Genomic DNA, 12,311 nt, shown 5'->3' with positions numbered 1-12,311 from the left:
AGACAAGAGACTTGTGGTTAGTTAAAACAGTGGCATCATTCGTTTCTAAAAGGTATTTCTTTAAAAAATTCTTAATAAAAAGATGTTCTTTTGACAGATTAAAAGACACTGGACATTTAAGATCAACGGGTAAAATTTTCAAAGATCTTAAGTATGACCCCATCCAGAATCGGGTCATGGCTGCTGTCTTGTGTTCTCTGGATGGGGTCAGGGCGTATTTAATGTGGAGGGCAGTGAAGCGGCTGCCTAAAAACAGGTGGGGGTCTGGGAGCCCTTTTCCGCCATTCTCCTTCCTTTTCTTCACTACTTCTCTTTTGAGTCGCTCCCACTTGGACCCCCACAGGAAGTAAAACACTGCTCTCTCCAGGTCAATCAGGAAACTTCGTGGGGGACTAAAAACAGAACAGACAAGTAAAATCAGTGGTAAAATCACAGCTTTAAAAATTAAAATCTTGCCTTCAATCGTCAGATTTCTTAGTCCCCAAAAGCCCAGTCTTTGCCTAACTTTCCCTAACATGTCAGTCCAGTTACCCTGTCCTCCACCCTCCCTGTCAAATTTAACACCTAAAATTTTCAAATTATTATCTTTAAAATCCAAATCTAGTCCACCTTTGTCAACGTTCCCCCACGGCCCGAAGAGCTGGGCCTCAGACTTGCTCCTATTGAGCTTGGCGCCTGAGGCCCGACCGTACCAGTCAGTCAAGTCCATTGCTCTTCGTACCGATAAAACGTCCGTTGCTAAAAGGGTCACGTCGTCCATGTATAAAACGCAGGTTGCCGTCAGTCCACTAGTCCCTGGAATGCCTAGTCCTTTAATCCATTTGTCCCTTCTCAAGATTTGTGCCAGTGGCTCTATACAAGCCACATACAGAAGGGGAGATAAGGGACACCCCTGACGGACGCCGCTGTAGATATTAACAGCTTTGGATAAATGCCCATTAACTACAATTCTGCTGACCAGACTGTTGTACAGCAGTCCCACCCAGGCTATGAACCGCCCTGGAAATCCCATTTTACCCAGTACCTTAAAAAGGAACTGGTGCGAGATACGGTCGAATGCTTTTTCAAAGTCTAAATTTAGGACTACTAGCCGAAGGTTTCTGTCTCTCGCATAACAGATGGCGTCTCTGATCAGCACCAGGCTGTCCGTGATCTTCCTTCCTGGCACAGCGCATGCTTGATCCGGGTGGATTACGTCCTCTAAAACTGTCGACATGCGTGTGGCTAAAATTTTGCTAAAAAGTTTACAGTCGACATTTAAAAGAGTGATGGGTCGCCAGTTCCGTAAGTCAGTCTTGTCCCCTTTCTTATGTAAGAGTGAAACTATCCCTATTCTAAAGCTGTCAGGAAGTCTTTCAAGAGTCTCAAATTCTTTAAAAACAGTCAGTAAGTCGAAAGCTAAAATATCCCAAAAAGTCAAATAAAACTCCAGAGGAAGTCCATCGGTGCCGGGGGACTTTCCTCGTTTAAAACTTTTGAGTGCTTTGTGAATTTCTAAAATGTTGAAATCTTGAGATAAAATTGTACCTTCGCCTTCGACTTTCTTTTCTAAAAACTCTAAAACCTCCTGTAATGTGTCATTGTGGACTTCTTTGGTGCTGTATAGGTTTTCATAAAATACTTCAGTTTCCTTTAAAATTTCTTTTGTGGTGTAAACCTCCCTCCCTCCACTTTTCAAAGCTGTGATTGCCCCACCCCGTGAAATAATTCTTTTAAAGAAATACCTCGTGCACCTTTCACCTTCCTCAATCTCCTTCTCCCTGCTCCTTAAAATGACACCTTTGCTTTGAATTTCGGATAAAACTGACATTTCTTGCTTTATTTCTTTGATTTCTTCACTAAAATCAATCCCATCGTTTAAAAGGTTAAAATATCTCTGTAGTCGTTTTTGCAGCCCCATCATGCGTCGATTTAATCTATTCTTTTTGATTTTTCCTATCTTTCTAAAAAACTGTCTCGTCCGTTCTTTTACCATCTCCCACCACTGTGCACGTGAGTCGTAGAAGTCTTGGAGGGTCTGCCATTGGCTGAACTGCTCCCTGTACTCACTGACTACATCTCTATCTTCCAAAAGGGAGCAGTTCAGCTTCCACAGCCCTCCCCCTGCAGTCACACCAGTGGGGAGTGAAAGGGTGCATGACAGCATTGTGTGATCTGAAAAAAAGAGGGGGGTTAATGTTGCATCGGTTGGCAGGCAGTCCCGTGTAAAAACGTAGTCAATGCGAGAGGCTCTGGTGCCGTCACCACTGAACCAGGTGAAGCCCTCCTCTCTCTGATGCATTGCTTTAAAACAGTCCACTAATTTAAAATCTCTAACTAAATCCTGCAATAAAACCGACGTTTTGTCAACTTTAAAATCCTCTGTCCTCTTCCTGTCTTTCTTGGTTAAAACGCAATTAAAATCCCCTGCTACCACTAGGGGAGCCCTACCTAACATGTGGGGCCGCAGGTCTTCTAAAAGCTCATACCTATTGTTTTTGTCTGTAAAACCATACACATTTAAAATGTTAAAATCCTTACCTAAAAAAGTCAGATTAGCTAAAATTGCCCGCCCGTCCCTCACCACAGTGCTGCCCTTCACCAAGATATTAGGGTTTTGTATTAAAATGGCGACACCGTCATTTTTATTAAAATTGGACCCACTCCAAACGGAAACTCCTGGGGTCCAAATCTCCTCCCACTTTCTGTAATTGGATAAAAAAGGCAGGCCACATTCTTGTAATAAAAACACATCTGACTTAAAAGTTTTTAAAAAGGATAGGACACTCTGTGCTCGTATATTGCTCCTCACACTTCTCACATTGATGGTGGAGATAGTGAGAGCCATGAGCAGTATGGTTAAAAGGGTATGAGACATTTAAAAGCAACAAAAGGACTACAGAGATTTAATTAAAATCAGGTTATTTCTTGTTGCACTTGCCGTCCCTTTTCCCCAGAAAGCCTGGGATCAGGGAGGAAAGTGCTTGACGTCTCAGGGCTCACAGAGAGAACCTCTTGTGAAGCCTTTGGCGTCGATGTTCTTAGCTTAAAATGCAGAAAAGATACTTCATTAGGAGAGTCTGTGGGCCACACACGGTCTAGATCTTCCATGGGGGAACTATCTAGCCGGTGCGCTACCCGCAGCTTTTTCTCCTCGGTTTGGACCAGAGGAGATCTCGCAGTTCTTTTCTGCACTTGAGCATTGGGAAGAGAAGAATCTGTCTCACTCCCACTAGTTGACCCACTAGCCTCAGACACGGTGACAAGGGAGGAAGCCGTTTCCTCCTCTTTGTCGTCCACCTCTTCTTTACCATTATCATTTTGAGGATTGGCTTCCTCCCCCTGACCAGCTGTTCGAGTTGACTCCGCCCCTGTGGCCGCCCCACTTCCTTCTTCCAGTCCAATCCCTGAGGCTGGCTGAGGATTTGAATTTCCCGCCAAAACCTCAGGGCCCGCCTCCTTTATCGTTTGCTCTTTGGGTGGGGCGGCCATTTTGTTGTTTTTTAGCTTGTTGGCAAAACTTTGGGGGCAGTCTCTGTAGAGATGGGATGATTCTCCACAGAGGTTGCACTTTCTGCCATTTTTGCACTCTTCAAAAGTGTGTCCAATTTCTCTGCACTTCCTACACACTACTTCTTGGCACGCCTCGGCGAGATGCCCAAGTTGGCCACACTTGCGGCATAGCTTGGGCATCCCTTGATAATGGATGTAACCTCTATTCTCTCCCAACACAATCATAGAAGGAATTTGACTCAGGCCATGGTAGCTGTTGGGATCTGCCCATTGTTTAATGGGCACTCTCCACGCACAGCTCCAGATACCGTCTTCATCTAAAACCTTGACTGGTTGACCACGAATAGAGCAATATCTTGCCAACCATACAGCAATGTCTTCTCCACTAACTGTTTCATTAAACATCCTGACAATCACCACTTTCAGCGAATTATCAGTCAGTTTTTCCACAGTGAACATGGAGAAATTGGCTTTACACAATTCATACCGAGCCCAAAAAGTACTTAGCAAGGAAGCAGAAGCAAAACTAACGTCGAAGCCATGATTCAGGGGCAGAGTCAACAAGCAGTTAATATCAATAGCCTTAAAACCGAGAGTCTGTTGGATGCACTTCCTGGAAAAGTCCAACCTGGACATCGCCTGGAGAGTGCCATCCTCCTTTGTCTTAAATTTAAAACGCACGCTGTGGTGCCTCCTCATGCCGGCACGAGCAGCCGACATGTTGGAGGCACCACTAGCCTGCTGCGGCTAAAATCCAACAATAAATATACAATAAATAAATTAAAACCTGCTTACCTTAAAACCAGAAGATTCCTCGTAGAACGAGTCGTCAATTAAAAGCCGCTTGTCAATGTACCTCCTGAAGGGTGTATGTCCCGTGTGACAAGCAACACACGAGACCAAGTCCAACAAGAGGCGATCGCTGTCTCAGACGTCCGACCAGACCACTTGATCTTAGCCAAAAGGCCGAGAAGCGATGACGCAGCGACGCCGAGGCGGGGGAGCCGGCAAAGGCCACGCCCACCTGGGCCGCGGCGAGAGGGTCTAAGGTCGCCGGCAAACAAGCTCAGCTCAGATTGGTTGACACCGAAAATGGATCACAACAGAGTGCACAGCAAAGACACTCTGGAGTGCAACCTGGGATTTTGGATCATCAACATTCCGCCTTAAAAGTGAGCGGGCAGACCAAAGCGTCCGTGGTAGAGACTTGAAACTCTGAGGGATGGTAGGACCGGCCCGGTACTACAACCTCACCAAGGCTCGCCCCGATCGGCCCCAAGGTGGCGCTGCAGCGATCAAAAGTACGAAATGGCTCGTAACTCCTCGACCGTCGGTCGCAGACCCAAGTGTCTTACATCACCGGAATCCTTGGCTCGAGCCGAACAAGATGCATGCCTCGGATTGGGTGGTCGCGCTGGCGAGATTTTCGGGTATTTTGGATTTTCTGAAAAACCTACTTTTGCACACTAGTCCTAGGTTTTTTGCCCGATCTGACCCAAACCGGTGCAGAAAGATTCTCTGGAGTCTGACTGCCAACAGGGATCGGGAAACAGTTGGAATTTCCATCCACGTTGGCGACGGTACGCCAAAACGTTGGGGGTGGGCGAGGCGGGCTTTACTTGAACGGCTATAACTCTCCAACGGAATGAGACAATTGCACCCAACTCGGTACACCTGTGTACGGGCTCAGCCCGTGGTCACGTGAAGAGGAATGCGGCGACTGGCCACTTGGTGGCGCTGTAAACAGAAAAAAACACAACATGGGTGGCTGTGTATCACGTGACGTTTCACACGTGCACAATGTTTTCATACCACATGATAGAACTCCTCATTCCGAACAACTTTGCCTCCAGGACAACTGCTGTGAACTAAGTCGTCCGTCAAATATTGGAGACTATTTGAAGAATTGAGGAGAAAAAAGAAAACCCTCCTCACACAGACCGGTCCTAGACTGTTTCGTATCTCTCGAGCAACCGCCGCAGTTCAACTCTCTGGACTGCCTCTGGATATTGAAGAAGTGGAGAAAAAAAACAAAACAAAAGAACCTCAAGTGGAGCTTTAACAATCTGCCCTTTTAACCAGTGTTGTCCAGGGGAGAGCGCGAACGCAGTCCCCCACTACCATAAATTATGCAGTCGAGATTCCCACATTTGGGGAATTCGCAGGGGTCAGCACAACCCAGAGTGCAATGGCCGAGCCTCGCCCTGGGTGAACCACCTTCCTGATCATGGTGTCTCCCCTGCCAGGTAAGTATGAATTCCCAGGCCTTCAGTCAGAAGCACCCTGTCCCTCTCCCCAATCCTCACCAGCGGTTTGCCAGTCAAAAAAGGGGCTTTTTTTTTTTTTTTTGCACGCTCCGCATCCGGCTCCATGAGCCATAAATGTACATAATGCGCCGTCCCCGAATAGTGGACGGATCAGATGTTAAACCGACAGAGGAACAGGGGTTCCTTTTTGTCTTGTTTTTACACCACAATTCTACCCAGGCTAGTATAGCACATGATCACCTACAACACCCACTCACACTAGCTCCATTATCACCGTCTGCCACACAAGACCACTACATTTCTTTCATTGAACACTTTAGGAGGGTGCACCGTTCCCAGAAGTACTGCAATACCGGGTCGATGCGTGGAGTGGACGGAGCAAGCCCCTATTCCATCTCCCAGGACCAAAAATCAATTTAATATGTGGTGCCCGGGTAGGGCACGTATCAGATATTAAACTGATAAGAACAGATACTACACTTGATCTTAGCCAAAAGGCCGAGAAGCGATGACGCAGCGACGCCGAGGCGGGGGAGCCGGCAAAGGCCACGCCCACCTGGGCCGCGGCGAGAGGGTCTAAGGTCGCCGGCAAACAAGCTCAGCTCAGATTGGTTGACACCGAAAATGGATCACAACAGAGTGCACAGCAAAGACACTCTGGAGTGCAACCTGGGATTTTGGATCATCAACATTCCGCCTTAAAAGTGAGCGGGCAGACCAAAGCGTCCGTGGTAGAGACTTGAAACTCTGAGGGATGGTAGGACCGGCCCGGTACTACAACCTCACCAAGGCTCGCCCCGATCGGCCCCAAGGTGGCGCTGCAGCGATCAAAAGTACGAAATGGCTCGTAACTCCTCGACCGTCGGTCGCAGACCCAAGTGTCTTACATCACCGGAATCCTTGGCTCGAGCCGAACAAGATGCATGCCTCGGATTGGGTGGTCGCGCTGGCGAGATTTTCGGGTATTTTGGATTTTCTGAAAAACCTACTTTTGCACACTAGTCCTAGGTTTTTTGCCCGATCTGACCCAAACCGGTGCAGAAAGATTCTCTGGAGTCTGACTGCCAACAGGGATCGGGAAACAGTTGGAATTTCCATCCACGTTGGCGACGGTACGCCAAAACGTTGGGGGTGGGCGAGGCGGGCTTTACTTGAACGGCTATAACTCTCCAACGGAATGAGACAATTGCACCCAACTCGGTACACCTGTGTACGGGCTCAGCCCGTGGTCACGTGAAGAGGAATGCGGCGACTGGCCACTTGGTGGCGCTGTAAACAGAAAAAAACACAACATGGGTGGCTGTGTATCACGTGACGTTTCACACGTGCACAATGTTTTCATACCACATGATAGAACTCCTCATTCCGAACAACTTTGCCTCCAGGACAACTGCTGTGAACTAAGTCGTCCGTCAAATATTGGAGACTATTTGAAGAATTGAGGAGAAAAAAGAAAACCCTCCTCACACAGACCGGTCCTAGACTGTTTCGTATCTCTCGAGCAACCGCCGCAGTTCAACTCTCTGGACTGCCTCTGGATATTGAAGAAGTGGAGAAAAAAAACAAAACAAAAGAACCTCAAGTGGAGCTTTAACAATCTGCCCTTTTAACCAGTGTTGTCCAGGGGAGAGCGCGAACGCAGTCCCCCACTACCATAAATTATGCAGTCGAGATTCCCACATTTGGGGAATTCGCAGGGGTCAGCACAACCCAGAGTGCAATGGCCGAGCCTCGCCCTGGGTGAACCACCTTCCTGATCATGGTGTCTCCCCTGCCAGGTAAGTATGAATTCCCAGGCCTTCAGTCAGAAGCACCCTGTCCCTCTCCCCAATCCTCACCAGCGGTTTGCCAGTCAAAAAAGGGGCTTTTTTTTTTTTTTTTGCACGCTCCGCATCCGGCTCCATGAGCCATAAATGTACATAATGCGCCGTCCCCGAATAGTGGACGGATCAGATGTTAAACCGACAGAGGAACAGGGGTTCCTTTTTGTCTTGTTTTTACACCACAATTCTACCCAGGCTAGTATAGCACATGATCACCTACAACACCCACTCACACTAGCTCCATTATCACCGTCTGCCACACAAGACCACTACATTTCTTTCATTGAACACTTTAGGAGGGTGCACCGTTCCCAGAAGTACTGCAATACCGGGTCGATGCGTGGAGTGGACGGAGCAAGCCCCTATTCCATCTCCCAGGACCAAAAATCAATTTAATATGTGGTGCCCGGGTAGGGCACGTATCAGATATTAAACTGATAAGAACAGATACTACACTTGATCTTAGCCAAAAGGCCGAGAAGCGATGACGCAGCGACGCCGAGGCGGGGGAGCCGGCAAAGGCCACGCCCACCTGGGCCGCGGCGAGAGGGTCTAAGGTCGCCGGCAAACAAGCTCAGCTCAGATTGGTTGACACCGAAAATGGATCACAACAGAGTGCACAGCAAAGACACTCTGGAGTGCAACCTGGGATTTTGGATCATCAACATTCCGCCTTAAAAGTGAGCGGGCAGACCAAAGCGTCCGTGGTAGAGACTTGAAACTCTGAGGGATGGTAGGACCGGCCCGGTACTACAACCTCACCAAGGCTCGCCCCGATCGGCCCCAAGGTGGCGCTGCAGCGATCAAAAGTACGAAATGGCTCGTAACTCCTCGACCGTCGGTCGCAGACCCAAGTGTCTTACATCACCGGAATCCTTGGCTCGAGCCAAACAAGATGCATGCCTCGGATTGGGTGGTCGCGCTGGCGAGATTTTCGGGTATTTTGGATTTTCTGAAAAACCTACTTTTGCACACTAGTCCTAGGTTTTTTGCCCGATCTGACCCAAACCGGTGCAGAAAGATTCTCTGGAGTCTGACTGCCAACAGGGATCGGGAAACAGTTGGAATTTCCATCCACGTTGGCGACGGTACGCCAAAACGTTGGGGGTGGGCGAGGCGGGCTTTACTTGAACGGCTATAACTCTCCAACGGAATGAGACAATTGCACCCAACTCGGTACACCTGTGTACGGGCTCAGCCCGTGGTCACGTGAAGAGGAATGCGGCGACTGGCCACTTGGTGGCGCTGTAAACAGAAAAAAACACAACATGGGTGGCTGTGTATCACGTGACGTTTCACACGTGCACAATGTTTTCATACCACATGATAGAACTCCTCATTCCGAACAACTTTGCCTCCAGGACAACTGCTGTGAACTAAGTCGTCCGTCAAATATTGGAGACTATTTGAAGAATTGAGGAGAAAAAAGAAAACCCTCCTCACACAGACCGGTCCTAGACTGTTTCGTATCTCTCGAGCAACCGCCGCAGTTCAACTCTCTGGACTGCCTCTGGATATTGAAGAAGTGGAGAAAAAAAACAAAACAAAAGAACCTCAAGTGGAGCTTTAACAATCTGCCCTTTTAACCAGTGTTGTCCAGGGGAGAGCGCGAACGCAGTCCCCCACTACCATAAATTATGCAGTCGAGATTCCCACATTTGGGGAATTCGCAGGGGTCAGCACAACCCAGAGTGCAATGGCCGAGCCTCGCCCTGGGTGAACCACCTTCCTGATCATGGTGTCTCCCCTGCCAGGTAAGTATGAATTCCCAGGCCTTCAGTCAGAAGCACCCTGTCCCTCTCCCAATCCTCACCAGCGGTTTGCCAGTCAAAAAAGGGGCTTTTTTTTTTTTTTTGCACGCTCCGCATCCGGCTCCATGAGCCATAAATGTACATAATGCGCCGTCCCCGAATAGTGGACGGATCAGATGTTAAACCGACAGAGGAACAGGGGTTCCTTTTTGTCTTGTTTTTACACCACAATTCTACCCAGGCTAGTATAGCACATGATCACCTACAACACCCACTCACACTAGCTCCATTATCACCGTCTGCCACACAAGACCACTACATTTCTTTCATTGAACACTTTAGGAGGGTGCACCGTTCCCAGAAGTACTGCAATACCGGGTCGATGCGTGGAGTGGACGGAGCAAGCCCCTATTCCATCTCCCAGGACCAAAAATCAATTTAATATGTGGTGCCCGGGTAGGGCACGTATCAGATATTAAACTGATAAGAACAGATTTTTTTTCTTTCGAAAAGTTTTATTGTCACAGTGTCATTCCATTATTTCCATTTGCATGTACATTTTTTCTTTTAGATCACATTTTTACACATATTAAAAGGGACACATTATTTACTGTTAAAAGTTTCTTGTGTTTGTGTGTTGTGTAAAAAGTCCATGTATGTTTTAAAAGAAAGGTAAATGGTTTAAATAATAGGAATAAAACAATAAAACATGTCAGATAAAAACCAATAAAACAATAAATTATGCCACATAAAACATCTCTTGTACAGGATCGAGGGTGAGTCCCTATAAAGAATGTCCATTCACTCCAGGTCTCCAGAACAGGCCCCGGACTCCTCGCTTCCAGCGCCCAGCGGAGATCCCCTCTCCTCCGGCCCGCTGGCCCGCTGTTCCCGTAGCCGGTGTGGTGAGGGTGCATCTACGGGCGGCCAGGGTCGGGGGTGGCCGGGACCTCTTTGGTGTGACCCCAGCCCCCCCATCCGAATGACGACGTCCGGCGCCTCCTGCAGCGCAGATCTAACTAATTGCTCGCACGCGTGGAGGGGCACCGTAACGCGTTTCCCCACCAGCAGGTTTCTGGTGGCCCAGATGGCATCCTTGATATGGTTGAGGGTGAGCCAGAGCGAGGTAAATTGCTGTGATGTTAGCTCCTTCAAGCCCTGACCCACCCCCAGGATGGCGAGCCTGTATCCCACCTGGGCCCGACCCGCCGGCAGGCACGGGAAAACCAGGGGGCTGGTCTTGGCCCACAGGTCCCGCGCAGCACCGCACTCCCAGAGCAGATGTTGGACGGTCTCCGGGGAACCACATCCGGACCGTGGGCAGGTGGGGTTTTTGGCCATGCCTCTGGAGTGCATGACCGCCCTGACCGGGAGGATCTCATGAGCCACCATCCACGACAAGTCCTTGAGCCTGTTCTGGAGAGCTGGGTGGGCTGCGTTCCTCCAAACGTCTTTGGCCTCACCTAGTGTGAGGCCTGGAACTGGACTCACCGATTCTCGATCCTGCACAAGAGAGACAAGAGACTTGTGGTTAGTTAAAATAGTGGCATCATTTGTTTCTAAAAGGTATTTCTTTAAAAATGTCTTAATAAAAAGATGTTCTTTTGACAAATTAAAAGACACTGGACTTTTAAGATCAATGGGTAAAATTTTCAAGCTTCTTAGGTATGACCCCATCCAGAATCGGGTCATGGCTGCTGTCTTGTGTTCTCTGGATGGGGTCAGTGCATACTGGATGTGGAGGGCGGCAAAGCGGCTGCCTAAAAACAGGTGGGGGTCTGGGAGGCCTTTCCCGCCATTCTCTTTTTTCTTTTTGACGACCTCCCTCTTGAGTCTTTCCCACTTGGACCCCCACAGGAAATAAAATACCGCCCTCTCCAACTTGGCTAGGAATCGTCTTGGGGGACTAAAAACAGAACAGACAAGTAAAATCAGTGGTAAAATCACAGCTTTAAAAATTAAAATCTTGCCTTCATACGTCAGTTGTCTTAGTCCCCAAAAGCCCAGTCTTTGCCTAACTTTCCCTAACATGTCAGTCCAGTTACCCTGTCCTCCACCCTCCCTGTCAAATTTCACACCTAAAATTTTCAAATTATTATCTTTAAAATCCAAATCTAGTCCGCCTTTGTCAACGTTCCCCCACGGCCCGAAGAGCAGGGCCTCGGACTTACTCCTGTTAAGCTTGGCGCCCGAGGCCCGACCGTACCAGTCAGTCAAGTCCATTGCTCTTCGTACCGATAAAAGGTCAGTCGCTAAAAGGGTCACGTCGTCCATATATAAAACACAGGTCGCCGTCAGTCCACCAGTTCCTGGGATGTCTAGTCCTTTAATCCATTTATCCCTTCTCAAGATTTGTGCCAGTGGCTCAATACAAGCCACGTACAGAAGGGGAGATAAGGGACACCCCTGACGGACACCGCTGCGGATATTTACAGCTTTGGTAAGATGCCCATTTACAAGAATTTTGCTGCCTAAGTCCTCATACAGCAGTCCCACCCAAGCTAGAAACCTCTCAGAAAAGCCCATTTTTTGCAGTACCTGAAGGAGGTACTGGTGCGAAACTCGATCAAATGCTTTTTCGAAGTCTAAATTTAGGACTACAAGCCGAATGTTTCTGTCTCTCGCATAACAGATGGCGTCTCTGATCAGTATTAGGCTGTCCGTGATCTTCCTGCCGGGCACAGCGCAAGCTTGATCCAGGTGGATTACGTCCTCTAAAACGATCGACATGCGTGTAGCTAAAATTTTACTAAAAAGTTTACAATCATAATTTAAAAGAGTGATTGGTCGCCAGTTTCTTAAGTCAGTCTTGTCTCCTTTTTTGTACAGTAGTGTAACTATCCCTACTCTAAAGCTGTCTGGAAGTCTGTCAAGAGTCTCAAATTCTTTAAAAACTGTAAGTAAGTCGTGTGCTAAAATGTCCCAGAAAGTCAGGTAAAACTCAAAGGGGAGTCCGTCCATGCCCGGTGACTTCCCCT

General features: G+C 48.3%; 5 non-coding genes and 1 pseudogene across 5 annotated transcripts; all 6 read right to left on the bottom strand.

Moving 5' to 3' along the window:
* Positions 1 to 5,581: 5,581 nt before the first annotated feature.
* On the bottom strand, positions 5,582 to 5,746 carry LOC148996139 (U1 spliceosomal RNA). The gene has a single exon (XR_016148627.1). It is a non-coding gene; the product is annotated as a U1 spliceosomal RNA (small nuclear RNA).
* A 332-nt stretch (positions 5,747 to 6,078) lies between these two features.
* LOC148996138 (U2 spliceosomal RNA) lies at positions 6,079 to 6,269 on the bottom strand. The gene has a single exon (XR_016148305.1). It is a non-coding gene; the product is annotated as a U2 spliceosomal RNA (small nuclear RNA).
* Positions 6,270 to 7,380: 1,111 nt separating this feature from the next.
* LOC148996137 (U1 spliceosomal RNA) lies at positions 7,381 to 7,545 on the bottom strand. The gene has a single exon (XR_016148604.1). It is a non-coding gene; the product is annotated as a U1 spliceosomal RNA (small nuclear RNA).
* Positions 7,546 to 7,877: 332 nt separating this feature from the next.
* Positions 7,878 to 8,068, bottom strand: LOC148996136 (U2 spliceosomal RNA). Its single transcript, XR_016148304.1, has one exon. It is a non-coding gene; the product is annotated as a U2 spliceosomal RNA (small nuclear RNA).
* A 1,111-nt stretch (positions 8,069 to 9,179) lies between these two features.
* LOC148996135 (U1 spliceosomal RNA) lies at positions 9,180 to 9,344 on the bottom strand. Its single transcript, XR_016148583.1, has one exon. It is a non-coding gene; the product is annotated as a U1 spliceosomal RNA (small nuclear RNA).
* Positions 9,345 to 9,674: 330 nt separating this feature from the next.
* On the bottom strand, positions 9,675 to 9,850 carry LOC148996134 (U2 spliceosomal RNA; annotated as a pseudogene).
* Positions 9,851 to 12,311: the final 2,461 nt, after the last annotated feature.

Source organism: Pimephales promelas, chromosome 2 (genome assembly GCF_988280905.1).
Source record: "Pimephales promelas chromosome 2, fPimPro1.hap1.1, whole genome shotgun sequence".
NCBI lineage: Eukaryota > Metazoa > Chordata > Actinopteri > Cypriniformes > Leuciscidae > Pimephales > Pimephales promelas.
This window is presented reverse-complemented; position numbering and strand designations above follow the sequence as displayed.